Here is a 13428-nt window from a genome sequence, read left to right on the forward strand (position 1 = left end):
AGAGGGTCCTCAGACCCCTCCCAGTCCTCCAAGTCCTCCCTATCCTCCACAGCCTGCCGAACAAGTGGAACATAAGGAGGTGGGTAAATAAAGGGAAAGAAATTCCCAAACAGCGTCGGTCAACACCCTTCCTGCACCAAGTCGGGGAGGAGGCCAGGGACGGAGTCTGAAGGTGATGCGGCCAACGCTGTAGATGTCGGTAGAGGTCGTACCGGGCTAACAGACATGGACGGGGATCCATGTGTCGATCCATGGGGGTCTCTCGACATCGAGACCGAAGTAGTCGTCGACGAGACCGTTGACGACAAGACCGAAGTCGTCGTCGACGACAAGACCGAAGTCGTCGTCGACGACAAGACCGAAGTCGTCGTCGACGACAAGACCGAAGTCATCGTCGACGACAAGACCGAAGTCATCGTCGACGACAAGACCGAAGTCGTCGTCGACGACAAGACCGAAGAAGTCGACTACGACAAGACCGAAGAAGTCGACTACGACAAGACCGAAGAAGTCGACTACGACAAGACCGAAGAAGTCGTCGACGACAAGACCGAAGAAGTCATCGACGACGACAAGACCGAAGTCGTCGACAACAAGCCCGAAGTCGTCGACGATGTCAGGGTGCCGGAGCCGGCGAAGAGCAAGGACTCCCAGTCAGGCCCAAAGGTGCAATGGCGGGGTGGTGGTGGTCCGAAGACACGTGCCATGGCTGACAAACTCCTGCAGCTGGGCGTAAGTCGCCAATGGACTCGGAAAGGGCAGGTAGGCCATCGGCAACTGCGGAGGGCCCGCCGGATCCACGGGGGCAGCGCCAACTGCACCCTCAGCCGTGAACGGCTAGGCGAAGAGCGATGACGCTTCGACTTGTTGTGCTTCGCCTTACCTGACTCAGAGTGGGAAGACTTAGAATGGTGGTGATGGCACCGCAGCCGGTCCCTCTACCTCCCATGGGACCTGGAATGGCACGGAGCAGACTCCCAGGCCTCTGGCCACTTTTGGGACCGCTCCTGCGAAGTTTTTGGAGCCATGGCCCTGCAGTGGGGGTACAACTCTGAGTCGTGGTCGGGCCCCAGACAGTAGAGACATTTTGCGGGGACAGGCCACGAAGATTTAAAACCGGGCATCCCTATGCACCTGGAGTGTAATTACTCAAAAAACAGACAAAAGTCCCAAAAAACTCACTCAAAAAATGATTGGCAGTTCCGCTCACTCCGGATCTGCGCTTGCTGGCGCGGAAAAAGAAAACTGACGTCAGCACGTGTGGGTGCTTCTAAGTAGCTCCAGCGACGTCATCTCGGCGACTACGATGCAAGCGGGGCCGTACAACGATGCCTACCTACGCGCAGGGGTACTGCTGACAAAAACTTTCCGGAACCAGACTGACGCCTGGGGATATTCTAAGGTAAGGAATCGATCACTAACGTGTCTTTTAGATAATAACCCATAAGCGGAGGGGTCTCATCAGGGACAGCGTCACTAAGAAAACACTTGACCATAGAACATGAGCACACTTTTTTCCCACGTGTTTAATCTACGACCACTGGAACTATGCCTCACCTGCATCTTTTTCTACTTTGATGGTCATTTTTTCCGGCAGATCAAAATAACATACATTGAGGCGGTTTTCTATCCTGAATTTTGTCATGCTAGAAGTCAACAACATTCTCTCAGATAATACATTTCATGGCAACCTTATTGTTTGGAGACATTACATCAATATTTTCATGATTTGGCATGGTTCAGAAGGCACCCTATCAGACTTCTGTAATTGGCTCAATACTAGTTGAAGTGGTCCCAAATTTACATTCACCCACAGCAGATCAGAAGTTGCCTTTTTGGACCTCTTAGTTAAAAACTGAGAGCAAACTATTCACATCATTGTACCACAAACTGTAGGAAGGTGGATATCTGACTATGGTTGCCCCCAACTTTTTGCCTGGTGTTTTGCTGGTTTTTCGACTTAGTTGACCTGGGGCCCTGCTATTCAGGACCCCAGGCCCACTGCTCTCTCTGTAAAATGGATTCCATGTACTATAGGTACATATCTAATTGGATACTGAGTCACCTTATCAGTCCCTGTACAGTGTACCTTAGGTACCCAGGGCATAGGTGCACCCAGGGCCTACCAGTGGCTGCAGCATGTATTATGCCACCCCTGGCTGGCCATCCAAATCTGACACAACTGGCTGATCAATCAGCTGGGGCAAGGTGGTGTAATCACCCTTTGCTTTAGATATAGTATCCCTATATCTAACCCTAAAATGGACACATATATTCCTATCAGTCACTCCTATGGCAGGCCTTATCAATCCTGAAGGCAGAGTGCTTGGAATTATGTGAGATGGTGCTCTGGCATGAGCTGAGCCCGTTTGTAGTAAAGCACCACACATACCAGTGTAGGGTGTCAGAGCACTTTGCATCACACCCAAATTACACAGAGACAATCATAAGAATATAAATTAGGGTAAAGGAAATGTTACATAAACACAGAGGACTACATGGTGTAGAAGTCACAAGTCATGCATATTGGTAGGCAGAATTGCTGCTAGAGTGCTAGACCCCCAGAAGCACATACTCAGAATTGAAAACAGAACACCATAGTTGGGGGTTCTCTGAAATAAAAAGAATCAATTTCCATCCAGATGAACCCTTTTTTGCAACTTTAACCCCTTGCATGCTTCGGGCAGCCCCGGCCATCATACATCACGGTGGGCATGTGAGGAGGATGGCTGGGGGCCGTCCGAATCCCACCTACTATTTAAATCGGCTGCAAAGCGCAAAAATCTGTGCAGCATGCAGGGGGTTAATATCTCCTCTAATCCTTACTTTGCAGTGCATTCAGTTCTTTGATGACAGTTATAAATTTACTGTTCTGTTAGGATTTTAACCCCTTGCGTGCTGCCGTCGGCCGACGACAGCACTACCTCGCTAGTGCTGCCGTCGGCCTCAGCGCAAAACTGATGAGAAGAAACTGCCAACTCCTCAGCCAGCAGCCAAGCACAAGTCCTGGAGGGGAGGAAAAAACACGCAGCATGCATATTAAAGTATCATTTCAAGCTGCGTTTAAGTTTTGGTTTAACTTTTTACACGATTTAGGCTGCAGTAGAGGTAAAAAGCATGGCTGGCTGCTGCTGGCTTCGGACAAGGACAAGATGCGAATGCTGCTATAAAATGTAAGCAGTTAAGTCTAAGCACCCACAGTGTAACAAGAGGTTGAAAACATAATAAAATCGTCCCCCCCCACGAACAGATCAACAGAACAAAGTAATGATCTTGTACTAAGTCCCTGCTCCTCTGAATAAAAAGGCGGAACAAAGAGACAGGATTGACCACTAGTAAGCAAGGATTTTCGAAGGACATTGAAACAAACAAATGAGAAGCAAGTAATGGCATTTGACCCATAGAGATATGTATACTAAAGTATACAAGTGGTTATATGCTTACGCTCGACCTAAAGAGACAATGACTACCTAGTCATCATCACTACTTTCTCCCAAATTTCAAACCAATTGAAAAAAAGTATCCTCAGACACTGACCAGTCCTTAATGGAGGTAACCTTAACCTCGAACCTCCTGATGCATGTCGCAAGAGCAAGAATATTAAAGATCTAGTCAGAGCCAGTCTACCACACAATAAGACAGAAAAACCCCTTTCTAATTCATGTTGCCTGACACCCCCATTGATGTGACCCTCCAAATGTGGTAACTGCACGTTTTGTCAATTTACAATTCAAACCAAGGAATTTGTACATGGTAATATTTGCATGCCATTCATGCTGATGTTCCCCCTTTTTGGTTCTCAAATAAGTTATCTTTGCTGTATATTATGATTTTTAACACACTGGGGCTTATGGAGATGGCGCCTCCAGTCATTCCACTTTTCAAACGAGTGGACTTCACATTTTTTCCAAACTACATGTATGCCCTGCATTGCTCAGGATTACAACAGTACCCTACTTATTACCTGATCTTGAAGGTGACATATCCCTTGGCCTTTGATGCACATATTCCAAACTCATGCAATGGAATGTGTTGTTGCTATACCCATCTCTACAGTTAGTAGGTCTGGTCCTTAAAATTCTCTATTGTGTATCTTGATTTCACAATGCAAACACTACACTAGTCTAGGTGACTGTCTTAGATCAATACATTATTATGTGGCTTTATTTTGTATTCTCTCATGTAACTTATGGTCCTTCAATTCTCTATTCAACTTGAGAACAATGGTGATTTGGTGCACTTCGTCAGTCTTTAAATACAATATGCAACCTGTACTCTTTGCTCTTGGTTGAGACACCTCTCCAACATGGCAGCGACACGATTGGACGATTGGCTATCGTTTTACACTTCTAGTCGTTGCTCTATGATAGTTACAATTGTTCTTTACTACAAATGGAAGAAATCTTATAAAAAGGTGTCCATCATTTATTACAAAATTAGCAAAAAAGCAAAGACACCTGCATGACCTCTGGCTCTCTTCCAGAACAAGGGCTGTCAGCTACGAATGTATGTGTCCGATACTTGTACTCCTGGTAGGGTACCTCTTCAGCCAGGGCTTACTCTTAAAACTCAGGAAGGTAATGTGCATCCAACTGCGTAGGGTTGTAGGCAGTCTTTGTTCTCTAATGTGTGCCTCCAGTTTAGAAGCCCAAATCTGAGTGGGCAAGCTGGTGGTCACCTTGATGGATGAAAACGTAGCGGTTGTAGAAAAGGCCATTGTTGAAGATGTTGTAGTCGAGCTCATAGGAATTATTGCTGGACTCTGTATTAGAGGCCTCGTCTACAGCGTAATCAATGGAAGGAGGGACATCCTTGGAGTGGTCGCCAAGTGTGTCATTGTGACTATATCTTCACGGTTATCAAAGAGGGTTGTGTCATCGGTGACAGTTGGAATGTCAACGACAATGGTTTCTTCTTCATCACAGAGCAAGATAACAAGTCACCAGTGAAGAAAGCAGTTGACACAGGACATCATAGTAATTCAGATTTGTGCTGTTTTGTACCCAGATTGGTATTTTTCGTTCCTTGAGCGCTTTACAGAGGAAACTCAATTTTTGTCTTGTGAAGGGGTGGCTGCAGGCACTTTAAATTGTAAGTCAAACTCAGGAAACCTTACAAGTTTCCTTCTATGCGCTGGCTTTGTGGAAGTACTTTGTGAAGCACTTTTCACTAAATCATTCCCAGACAAGGGCCAACTCCCCCCCCCCCCCTCCTCCCCTCACACACACACACGGGAGTGGAGGTTATTTTCTTTTTAATTTCCAAAACAGAGTGCCACCCTCCTCTCCCTGTCCTTCACGGCCATAGAAGGAAGATTCCTACACATGCCACAACATAGGGACTTGTTCACTGGATATAGGCAATAAATATACTGCTTACATGGAACATCAGTACAGATCTTATTCCATCTTAAAGGTAGAGCAGGAATTGAAAAAACTGTTTTCTGTAAGTCACAATGACATTGGTGACAGAGGTCACCCTGGCCTAGAATGTGGGTGATATCCAGAAAATATACCCTAAAAACAACAGTACTCTGAAATCTGAAGGTAGGGCTATGTCAGTTCCAAGGTAGACAAGAAAAGTAACAGTATGGTCACTGAGAGGGCAGAGCAGAGCTACCGTTGGAAACTCTCACACATGAAGAGCCGTAGAAGCGTGAGCTATGATTGCCTCTAGAGGGAGTAGGAGAGCTTAACACGTCTACCTCATTGGCATACATTTGGAGTTTTCAAATGAGGCAATTTGCTACTAAACAAACACTCTGGTTGAATACTATGGCAATTTAAACAGTTTTCTGCTATTTTAAGATTACTGGAGATTCCTGGCCTGAAGATGGGGAAACTCAAGCAGGTGAATATACGAAAGATCCAATGCTGGAGAAAAGGTTCCATCACCAGAAGAGTTCCCTCCACACAATCTGTGACTGACATCCGCACCTGAAAACATACAAGAGATATAGCTTTGTGATATAATTATACTGTTCGATGTAAATCTTAATGCCTTAAGTAGATTCCTTGGCTCAATAAGGAGGTTAAAAACTGCTTGAAACTAAATGCACCTCTGCACTTCTCTACACAGAGTGCATCAGATATTGGGTAAGCCAGCTATATGCACTTAAAGGCATGGGAGAGAACAGATAAATGTAATTTAAGACCAACCCTCCCTCCAATTCTGGAGGGAGGGTTGGTCATACCTACCTACCTGCCAAAAGAAACGCTGCCGTGAGGGGAACGGCGCTTCACTGTACTACCGCCGCCACTTGGATTTGCACCGCCGCCGTGAGGGGAACGGCCAACGAAGTCGCGTAAGACCACACCGCCGCAGGGACTCCATTTCCCATCAGCCCCGGCGGGTGTGGAGCGACCAACGTGACGCCGTACCCAGAGCGCCCCATAAGAGGGAGGCGCACCTCTCGACCCGCGAGTCGCGCGCGGGAGCGCCCGGGATAAGCCCGGGACAAGGGCGGGACAGTCTGTGACAGTCCGGGACTGTCCGAGACTGGACTGGGCAAGGAACGCTGCCCAAATCATCATTTGTGAGTTCTTACCCTTGATTATACCCTCTGCTGCGATTATTGGTAATTATTCCTGGGCAACCTTATTTGTAACACGGCACCTACCTGTTTCATTGTACGGTGTCATTTGGGGGAAAATAGTGTTATAATCACCTAACATGTCGAAATCAAAAACACCCCAAGCTGTTAATACTCTTGATAATCACCTAGTCCAGGTTGTTGCGAAAATAAATAATGATAGGAGATCCTCCTTGGGCTTGAGCCTCTCCCCTCTATTGCCATCAATTGAAAATGCGCCTTCTGACATACCTGATCTTGATACTAGCAATGAGGTTTTCCAGCAGACCAACCACGAGAGTAATTCATTAACCCAGCTAATAGTAGCTTTAGCTGAGTCAGATGCTGAGAGCATACCCGATGAAGAAATAGTATTGCTAGAAGATGAACCCCCAGTACCGGTACCAGCTCCAAGAGCTGCTATGGGGGGGGGGGGGGGGGGGGGGGGGGATAAGAGTCTCCCGAAACTGGGTGGGCTCCGTTCAAGTAAAAAACGCCCAGATACCTCTCCACCTAAAAGGGTTGGAGAAGATGAGAGGGGTACTTGAAATTGAAAATATATTTATTGAGCGCGATTGCTGCCCGCGGGCGTCCAAGCGCTGAGTTGAAGCAGAGAGGTGACGGAGAAGAGGAGTTAGGGCACAGAGGATTTGGCAAACAGTAGTGTCTTCAAGTTTTTCCGGAATGAGAGCAGGTTTGGGTTGGAACGGAGTGAGAGGGGGAGAGCATTCCAGAGCTTGGCGGTATTCAAAGAGAACAACCTACCCCCAGACCTGGCTCTCTTCACTCTGGAAACAACAGCAAGGAAAGCCTCCGTGGACCGAAGGTTCCTGTTTGGGTGGTAGGGGATAACAAGGTTGTTGTTAATGGCTGGGCCCGTTTTCCAGAAGGCGCGATGCGCCATGCACAGCGCCTTAAATGCCACTCTCTGCCTCACTGGGGGTAAGATATTACTGGACGAAGATCAATTTAAGAAATTAGTAAACGCCCTAGACACTAAATTCAAGATCATAACTGAACCTCTTCTGACCAAAATTGACCATCTAACTGAAGAGGTGAATAGGTTAGGGGGACTCCAGCAAAAAACATTAAAGGAAGTGGCAAATATCCCCAAACAAGAGACGCTCAGAGTTGAGACAAAAAAAACCCAGACAGCCCCCAGGTCAGAACCTTTGGATAATACACCCCTTATTTCTACGTTGAGCAATGATTCGGGAGGGGGGGGGGTCCCTGGGGGACTGGGTGCAAACAATGGGGCCTATGAAGGGCTGGGGCAAAGGGACAGGCTTACAGTCTGCAACACAGAGAAGGGACCAGTAGAACTAATTGTAGAGGCTTCTCCCCTAGTATTGGTTCTGGCTAATGTCCCTCACTTGGAATCAGGGCAAGTAGAGAATTCATCCTCCCTAATAAACAAATCATTGCATTGGCTATCACGGAACATGGCCTTCTCTCCGGGGGGCATGGACCAGTTGGCACAAGAGGTAGTTAAGGCAAGAAGAGTAGAACGGATCGGGGGTGGTAATAAAAAATTAAGATGATGGCAATAGACTGTGTGGTGTTACACTTCAGACCCAGAAGTGTTGCCAAACATTTTGGCAAACATATATCCTCCCCAGCGTAGATCCACTGAGATAGTTCCTCTAACATTAGACTTTTTCTATGCTAGGAAAGGTAATACTCTAAATCCCACAGTATTGAGAACAAAATGGAATACTGTGGTAAGGAAGGGAAAGTCCTTTGGTACAAAAAGTAATTGGGGTATGCCTTTGGAAAACAGATTCTCTGCCCTATCTGACCTCAATGAGTGTGACTGACTGAATGAGCCGGAGAGTGCTGCCCAAGATAGAATAGTCGGTAGGTACGCTAACTGGTGAGATTGACATTGCTGTGAAGAGAGTAACTGAACATAGTTTGTTTGTTGTCACCAATCCTCATAACGGGAGCATATATTCTCGGAATAGGTTTCAGCCTAGCACTACAGGGCATTCGGCTCTTACCCTCCGTTACACTGATAATAGCAGGGCAAGCAGCTCCTCACCTAATCTGGCCCAACCTCCCTACACCCAAAATGTTTTGCCATCTCAAGAGAGGGTTAGTCCAGTTAAGGAAGGTCTTAAACTCTTATCATGGAATCTGGCTGGAATTTCGAATAAATTAGTGTCCCCAGAATGGTGCGAATTTATTGAGCTCCATGATGTAATCATGCTCCAGGAAACCTGGGCAGTGTTCCCTGTCTATCGGCAGGGGTTCCTAAATTTCTTTGTCCCTGCAAAAAAGAATTCCAAAGGGCGGCCCTCAGGGGGGTTAATTATATGGGTACGCCAATCATTGCAATGCACTATTAGAGCAAGATTGGTTAATAACTGTGATATATTGCCTGTTGTGATCACCTGGGCTGATGGCCACGAGATGGCCCTCTACAATATATATGCCAGGGGAGTAGCAGGGGGTAAAGCTTCAGAGGTGGTAGCTGCATTAGACAATGATCTGGAACTCCTCTCACCGCATATTACAATTTTGGTGGGGGGAGACATGAATGCCACATTCGAACCATTGGGCCAGGAGGATAGTGAAATGTCCCAAGAGGAGGACACTAAATGGGGAGTCCCTCAACTAGATTTGCCCTCGGTAAAGAAATGGACCGAGGTGGCAGTACAGTTAAAGAGCATGCGTTTGGCCCGGGGCCTGAGGGCAGCAAATGGACGTACCCCGTCCGACCAACGGGGGGCCCATACCTTTGACAAAATAAGGGCAAGTAGTCGGATAGATTACATCCTTGTAGATGTCAGAGACTGGCATAAGATAGTAGACATGAGGGTTACATCTAGATTGGAGAGTGATCACAACCCATTGTGTTTGCTCTTCCAATTAAACCAAGGAGCAATAGTGCCAAGTTTAGGAATGGGGGTTACGCCCCTGGACCTTATCTCCACCAATAACCAACGCCATGTTAAATGGGCAACATTGTTAGATAAGCCAGAGAAAATGCAAGATTTAAAGGTGGCTGTGGCGAGTGAGATTAGTAGCTTGCAGAATCGTTGTAACGAGCCCAATTTTAACAAACTAATTGAAGAGTCACACCCCAAGTTTTTTTCAAAAATACAGGGGTTCTTTTTAAAACAAGATAATCAAAAAAAGGGTGCACATCCCCCAACAAAGAAAGGATGGTATGATCAATCCTGTAGAAGAGCATGGCAGAAACTCAGCTTAGTGCTGATGAGCAAAAGCAGAGAAGGATTGCTGAAGGCCAGGGATAATTATAGAAAAGCACAAGCTAGGGCAAAAAGGCTGTGGGATGAAAATCAATGGCTGGATCTAAAAAAGGCCTGCGCAGCCAAGCAGCAAAAAGAGTTCTGGGCAATCATAAAATGGGATAGGGGTGGAATAGCGGAATGCCCAAAAAACCATGTGGCAAAGGAATCTTGGATTGATTTTTTCAAGCCACAATATGCTTGTAGTTTGCCCCTCTGGCTTCACCCTTCCCCCCCATGGTATTTTATAAAGATGAAGTGTTTACACTGGGGGATGTAAACGTAGCACTGGACGGGGTGACAAGAGGGAGGGCCCCAGGAATTGATGGAATACCGGCCGATATATTTCTATGTGACCGGGTTAACTGGTGCCAATATTTTGTTTGGCTTGCAAATTCCATCGCACAAGGAGCCTTGATACCTGCCTCGTGGATTCCAGTTTTTAAAAAAGGGGATAAGGCTTTACCAAGTAATTATAGACCCATCAGCCTTATCGACTCAGCACAAAAACTGATGGGTAGAATGATACAAAATAAAATACAAGCCTGGATAGATGATAAGGATGTTCTTTCCCCGTACCAAGCTGGTTTCTGCCCCCTAACTAGCTCTATTGACCAGGTATTCCATTTTTTAACTCTTTACTGGAAAAATGTGACCTTGGCAAATGGCCCATTGTATGCAGTTTTTGTCGACCTAAAGTCAGCATTTGACTTAGTGCCTCGACAAAAACTATGGACTGTCCTTAGTGAGCTTGGAATCAGCCCCGAATTATTGACATTGTTAGTCCTTATGCACGAAAAACAACTACGCCAGGATTAGGTGGGGGACCCAGGGCGAGGTCACTGATTCTTTCCCCGTAGAGCGTGGGGTGAGACAGGGATGTGTCCTGGCTCCCACCTTATTCTCCCTTTACATCAACGGCGTAGTGGACTATCTAAAGAAATCACCAACTGATGCCCCAATACTTGACGGCGTGCGGGTCCCAGTATTAATGTTTGCTGATGACTAACTTCTGGTCTCGCGAACCCCTAGTGGCTTACAAAAGACAATTAATGCATTTGGGGATTTCTGTCGGATTCGGGGCTTGGAACTAAACACCACAGAGACCAAGTTTATGAATATGAATCCTGCAAAACAATTCAAGGGCACAATAAATTTTAATGGGGCAGCGTTAGAAGAGGTGGATACTTTCACGTACCTTGGTATTTCCTTACAGGGCAACATGAATTGGAAATCTCACATTGATTCGGTGGTCTTAAAGTTACATCAGCTGTCTTGGGCCATAGCACTGAAACACAAATCTTCATTAACAAAACCTATTCATCCTGTCCTGGAGATTTATAGTATGAAAGTGCTGGGTGCATGTCTTTATGAAGCAGAGCTGTGGGGTTTCGCCAATGTGAGTGTGTTGTCAATTGCAGAGAATAAATTCTTACGCCGGTTGGTTGGAGTCCCACAGAGCACTCCATCGATCCCACTTTTAAATTACTTAGGGAGGAAAATAATTGAGGATTTGGCTCGGTTGCGCCCACTGCTATTTTGGAGGGGCATAAAGACAACACCTGAACTGGGCCATTATGCATCTGCACTCATGGACATCATCAGTTCAGACTGATTCCACAAAATAACTTGGCTCAAAGAAATCAGGAACTTATTACAAAAACTGCATTTAGACCACTTATGGACTATCACTGACCCTACAGCCTTTCCATCTAAGGTGTTGTTGATGAAAATGTACTGGGACATGATACACCAATCTGTTTTGACTTCCAATCAGCCCTCTATGTTGACATCTCAGTATCTGGAGACCAAAATAGCCCCAACTTGCAAACAATACTGGGATTTGATCACAAAACCCTTGGACAGAAAGCTGTATTTCCAGTTCAGAGTTGGTTGCCTACCTCTAAATGCTTCACTTTAAAATGGTCACCCAGTAACGTTAATACGTGTTGCCATTGCAAGGTCTATTCTGAGGACATTCCACATTTTTTGTTTGTATGCCCCCTTTATGCCGCACCAAGAAGTAGATGGTTAAAACCAGTGTCCAAGAATCTGGGGATAAGAAGATACCAAGAGCACTTAGAATCTTAAGATCAAATTGCTCCCCTTGTCTTGCAATTGCTCTAGCTAAATACTTGGGTTGGGCATGGATTATTCGCACCCGCACTTTAACTTCAATGAAATGTGATTGATGATCAGTATTATGTTTTTAGCTGGTTTTATTATCATGTGAACTAGGTATAGTGACTCTGTATTTTTAGCTGTAAAATCTTCTTTTTAAAGTATGAATTCGCCAGCATTCTGTATTTAATGTGTATTTTAAACTGATGGTAACTTAGTATAGTATTTATTCATGTTTAGATTAGGGTGAAAATGCTTTTATGACAATGCTGTCGAATAAAGCTTTGAAACTTGAACTTGAATTAACTTAAGTATGACGCGGACGATACCCAGCTGGTGGTCTCTCTCACGCGGGTTGGAGACCCTGTAGGTGCAGTGGACCTGGCGGGATGTCTGAGCGAGGTCAGCAGATGGATGACCCTGTCTTGTCTCAAATTTAATGGGGACAAGACAGAGGTTATGATGCTGGGACATCTAGCACCATCCACGACGATCAATCAGATCTGGCCAGCATGTTTGGGCACTCCCCCAGTCCCCAGGGATGCCATTAAGAGCCTGGGAGTCTGGCTGGACAAGTCCCTGACGTTTAACCATCAGGCCACTGTACTATCTGCCACCTGTTTCGGCCTCATTAGAGTACTGAAGAAAATTCTTCCATTACTACCGTTTGAGGCTAGACAAACTGTGGTCCAGGGACTGATACTTGAGAGGCTGAACTTTGGAAACGCGCTTTACCTTGGGGCTCCTGACTCCACACTAAAAAAGGTGCAGGTAATTCAGAACTGTGCGGCTCGAACCCTGCTCCAGCTTCCTCGCAGGACCTCTGTGAAGGCCGGACTGACAAGATTACATTGGCTTCCGGTGAAAGACAGGATCAGCTTCAAATCCCTTTGTGTTGCTCATCAATCCTTTTGGGAAACTGGGCCACTGATCAGTCGCCCTTTAATCGCCCCCTATCTTCCCAGCAGACAGCTTCGGTCTACCAACGCCTTATTGGCTGTTGTGGCAAAGGTTAAAAGGTCAAGATCAGGAGGTCGCTCCTTCTCTTTGAACGTGGCCAAATTGTGGAACAATTTACCCCTTAATCTCAGGTCCAACTCGGACCTCACCTCTTTTAGGAAAAATCTAAAAACCTTCCTGTTCAACAAATAGTCTGTCCTCCTGTATCCAGCCATACGGGCAACACTTGTTAGCTACCAGCGCTGGGACACCTCCGGGCAGCTATTCTGCGCTTTACAAAATTCATTTTCATTTCATTTCATGTTGGAGTCCAATTGCTAGGTACAGACAAGGTTGAAATGGAAGTTAGGCAAGACAGCAAGGTCCTATTGTTTGACTGTCAAACAGAACAGGGATGTAGAGGCACAAGCATATGGGTATCAAAACCAGCAGGCAGAAGTAGATCACCTGATGGTTTCAAGCTATTCTATTTTCCCTGGATAGGCTGCATAAATACATGCAAGGACACTGTAAATAAGTTGC

The 13428-nt window shown here is 46.0% G+C and overlaps 1 protein-coding gene across 6 annotated transcripts in view; it reads right to left on the reverse strand.

The window, feature by feature from the left end:
- Positions 1-13428, reverse strand: part of SSX2IP (SSX family member 2 interacting protein) — a 632083-nt gene that overhangs the window by 164434 nt on the left and 454221 nt on the right. The gene's annotated exons all lie outside the window — the stretch shown is intronic.

This window comes from Lissotriton vulgaris, chromosome 1_1 (genome assembly GCF_964263255.1).
Source record: "Lissotriton vulgaris chromosome 1_1, aLisVul1.2, whole genome shotgun sequence".
NCBI classification, from domain to species: Eukaryota; Metazoa; Chordata; class Amphibia; order Caudata; family Salamandridae; genus Lissotriton; species Lissotriton vulgaris.